The sequence below is a fragment of the Oncorhynchus masou genome, unplaced genomic scaffold (assembly GCF_036934945.1).
Source record: "Oncorhynchus masou masou isolate Uvic2021 unplaced genomic scaffold, UVic_Omas_1.1 unplaced_scaffold_1107, whole genome shotgun sequence".
Lineage (NCBI taxonomy): Eukaryota > Metazoa > Chordata > Actinopteri > Salmoniformes > Salmonidae > Oncorhynchus > Oncorhynchus masou.
Genome location: NW_027016673.1, coordinates 97,501 through 102,172, shown reverse-complemented (window position 1 = coordinate 102,172; position 4,672 = coordinate 97,501).

Here is a 4,672-nt window from a genome sequence, read left to right as displayed (position 1 = left end):
GTATGGTTGAGCATGGTGTACTTTAAAGAAGAGTGTCTGGTTGATCGGATGGTTCAGCATGCGTACTTCTTAAAGAAGAGTGTCTGGTTGATCGTATGGTAGAGCATAGTGTACTTCTTAAAGAAGAGTGTCTGGTTGATCGTATGGTTGAGCATGGTGTACTTCTTAAAGAAGAGTGTCTGGTTGATCGGATAGTTCAGCATGGCGACTTCTTAAAGAAGAGTGTCTGGTTGATCGTATGGTTGAGCATGGTGTACTTCTTAAAGAAGAGTGTCTGGTTGATCATATGGTTGAGCATGGTGTACTTCTTAAAGAAGAGAGTCTTGTTGATCGTATGGTTGAGCATGGCGTACTTCAAAGAAGAGTGTCTGGTTGATCGTGTGGTTGAGCATGGTGTACTAGCAAAGAAGAGTGTCTGGTTGATCAGATGGTTGAGCATGGTGTACTTCTTAAAGAAGAGTGTCTGGTTGATCGTATGGTTGAGCATGGCGTACTTCTTAAAGAAGAGTGTCTGGTTGATCGTATGGTTGAGCATGGTGTACTTCTTAAAGAAGAGTGTCTGGTTGATCGTATGGTTGAGCATGGTGTACTTCTTAAAGAAGAGTGTCTGGTTGATCGGATGGTTCAGCATGGCGTACTTCTTAAAGAAGAGTGTCTGGTTGATCGGATGGTTCAGCATGGTGTACTTCTTAAAGAAGAGTGTCTTGTTGATCGGATGGTTGAGCATGGTGTACTTCTTAAAGAAGAGAGTCTGGTTGATCGTATGGTTGAGCATGGCGTACTTCTTAAAGAAGAGAGTCTGGTTGATCGTATGGTTGAGCATGGTGTACTTCTTAAAGAAGAGCGTCTTGTAGATCGTATGGTTGAGCATGGCGTATTTCTTAAAGAAGAGCGTCTTGTAGATCGTATGGTTGAGCATGGTGTATTTCTTAAAGAAGAGAGTCTGGTTGATCGTATAGTTAAGCATGGTGTACTTCTTAAAGAAGAGTGTCTGGTTGATCGTATGTTTATTCAAATCACGATGCTTTTTTCTCCGTCAACAAGGGTAACGATTTCAAACATACCGCCGTTTATCCCCAGTGAGCTGTTAGAGGGCGAGTTATTGTGGTTTGGGAAGTTTGTAAGTTCAGTTAAAATTTTCCCGTTGGGTTGCAAACACCCGGCTCTGAAACAGGTGATGTTGTTTCGGCGACAGATGTTTATGTTTGTGTGGCCTCAGTTGAGGAGGATCAGGATTTGGACATGTCTAATATCCTTGTTGATATGACAACATCTGGCGAAACAACTCCATTTCCAATCTCGGTGAGGTAAACAGGTTCCTGGACCAGACTTTGGGAAACCTGTCAAATTGGCAGATTGTTTTTCTGTTGATGTTTGTGAGGTCAGCTGTGGTGTTACAGAAAACGAAGGGTTTAGACCAGCTGAGTGAGTTTCCTTGAGAATGTGCTACTATTGTCACGGCAACAAAAGGTAGAGGGAAACGTGGCTCAGAGAAAATGAAAACAGTTATGATGATCATGACCCATGGGTGTTTTATTCTCCTTGTCTGGTTTCTCTGTGGTGTTTTCTGCTTTCCCCCTTTCTCTTGTCTACATGGAGGTACTAAAGGGAGGTTCTCTCAATATTAATGGGGAAGGACAGGAGTACGAGGGCTTGGGTATTAGAAGTAATTAAACAGAAGAGGCTTGATGTAGTTTTTCTACAGGAGACACATAGTGATGAGGAAAATGAGGTTGACTGGGGTACGTGGTGGGAGGGGCAGCATGTACTCAGTCATGGTACTAATTTCAGTGCTGGGGTGGCCATCTTGTTTTCCTCAGGCTTAGGGTGACTGTGGTATCTACGACAGAGATTGTCAAGGGTCCGGTTTTATTGGTCAAGGCGGATGTTAAGTTTTTATTTTTATTTATTTTGTTAATGTTTATCCTCCTAAAGAGAGAACAGAGCATATTGCTGTATTTGATCAAATAAAGGAAACCTTAAGACAGTGTTACCAAGAGGGATGTATGGTTTGAGGGGGGGACTGGACTGTGTGACCAAGAGGGGTGTATGGTTTTAGGGGGTGACTGGACTGTGTGACCAAGAGGGATGTATGGTTTTAGGGGGGGACTGGACTGTGTGACCAAGAGGGGTGTATGGTTTTAGGGGGGGACTGGACTGTGTGACCAAGAGGGTGTATGGTTTTAGGGGGGACTGGACTGTGTGACCAAGAGGGTGTATGGTTTTAGGGGGACTGGACTGTGTGACCAAGAGGGTGTATGGTTTTAGGGGGACTGGACTGTGTGACCAAGAGGGGTGTATGGTTTTAGGGGGGGACTGGACTGTGTGACCAAAGAGGGATGTATGGTTTTAGGGGTGACTGGACTGTGTGACCAAGAGGGTGTATGGTTTTAGGGGGGACTGGACTGTGTGACCAAGAGGGTGTAAGGTTTTAGTGGGGGACTGGACTGTGTGACCAAGAGGGTGTATGGTTTTAGGGGGGACTGGAACTGTGTGACCAAGAGGGATGTATGGTTTTAGGGGGGGACTGGACTGTGTGACCAAGAGGGGTGTATGGTTTTAGGGGGTGACTGGACTGTGTGACCAAGAGGGATGTATGGTTTTAGGGGGTGACAGGACAGTGTGACCAAGAGGGGTGTATGGTTTTAGGGGGGGACTGGACTGTGTGACCAAGAGGGGTGTATGGTTTTAGGGGGTGACTGGACTGTGTGACCAAGAGGGGTGTATGGTTTTAGGGGGGGACTGGAACTGGACAGGGGACTTTACTGTTGATCGCACCGCTGAAGAACCTCACCTGCGGTCAGCCACTTGCCCTTCTGGTCTATTAACTGAGTTTGAGTTTTCTGATGTGTGGAGAGTAAGGAATGCAACAGTGAGGCAGTACACATGGCTTAAAGTTGATGAAGGTTGTCTCAGTGCAGTAAGGTTAGACAGGTTGTATGTATCTGATCACTACTGTAGTAGGGTTGGAAGGTTAGACAGGTTGTATGTATCTGATCTCTACTGTAGTAGGGTGGGAAGGTTAGACAGGTGGTACGTATCTGATCACTACTGTAGTAGGGTTGGAAGGTTAGACAGGTGGTACGTATCTGATCACTACTGTAGTAGGGTTGGAAGGTTAGACAGGTTGTATGTATCTGATCACTACTGTAGTAGGGTTGGAAGGTTAGACAGGTTGTATGTATCTGATCACTACTGTAGTAGGGTTGGAAGGTTAGACAGGTTGTACGTATCTGATCTCTACTGTAGTAGGGTTGGAAGGTTAGACAGGTGGTACGTATCTGATCACTACTGTAGTAGGGTTGGAAGGTTAGACAGGTTGTATGTATCTGATCACTACTGTAGTAGGGTTGGAAGGTTAGACAGGTTGTATGTATCTGATCACTACTGTAGTAGGGTTGGAAGGTTAGACAGGTTGTATGTATCTGATCTCTACTGTAGTAGGGTTGGAAGGTTAGACAGGTTGTATGTATCTGATCTCTACTGTAGTAGGGTTGGAAGGTTAGACAGGTTGTATGTATCTGATCTCTACTGTAGTAGGGTTGGAAGGTTAGACAGGTTGTATGTATCTGATCACTACTGTAGTAGGGTTGGAAGGTTAGACAGGTTGTATGTATCTGATCTCTACTGTAGTAGGGTTGGAAGGTTAGACAGGTTGCATGTATCTGATCACTACTGTAGTAGGGTTGGAAGGTTAGACAGGTTGTATGTATCTGATCACTACTGTAGTAGGGTTGGAAGGTTAGACAGGTTGTATGTATCTGATCACTACTGTAGTAGGGTTGGAAGGTTAGACAGGTTGTATGTATCTGATCACTACTGTAGTAGGGTTGGAAGGTTAGACAGGTTGTATGTACCTGATCACTACTGTAGTAGTTAATGAAGGTTAGACAGGTTGTATGTATCTGATCTCTACTGTAGTAGGGTTGGAAGGTTAGACAGGTGGTATGTATCTGATCACTACTGTAGTAGGGTTGGAAGGTTAGACAGGTTGTATGTATCTGATCACTACTGTAGTAGGGTTGGAAGGTTAGACAGGTTGTATGTATCTGATCTCTATTGTGGTAGGGTTGGAAGTTGTGAAAACCTGTGGGTTTTTCTGATCACCATATTGTATTTTAATGTTAAGTTGTTTCATGATGTCATGTTTTGTGAAAGGATTTTATTGTTTTGGGAGAAATGGAGGGTAATTCAATATAATTTTGAGTCCTTGAGACAAAAGTGGGATGTTGGCGAAGGCCCAAATACGATTGTTTTGTCAACAGTGTACTGCTATTTCTCATATTGAAGTTAAAGAGACTATCAGGGCCCTTGAACAGGAAATCAAATCTATTGAATAAAAGTTGTAGTCATTCTAGTCATGACCCTGGACTAGTCATTCTAGTCATGACCCTGGACTAGTCATTCTAGTCATGACCCTGGACTAGTCATTCTAGTCATGACCCTGGACTAGTCATTCTAGTCATGACCCTGGACTAGTCATTCTAGTCATGACCCTGGACTAGTCATTCTAGTCATGACCCTGGACTAGTCATTCTTGTCATGACCCTGGACTAGTCATTCTTGTCATGACCCTGGACTAGTCATTCTAGTCATGACCCTGGACTAGTCATTCTAGTCATCACCCTGGACTAGTCATTCTAGTCATGACCCTGGACTAGTCATTCTAGTC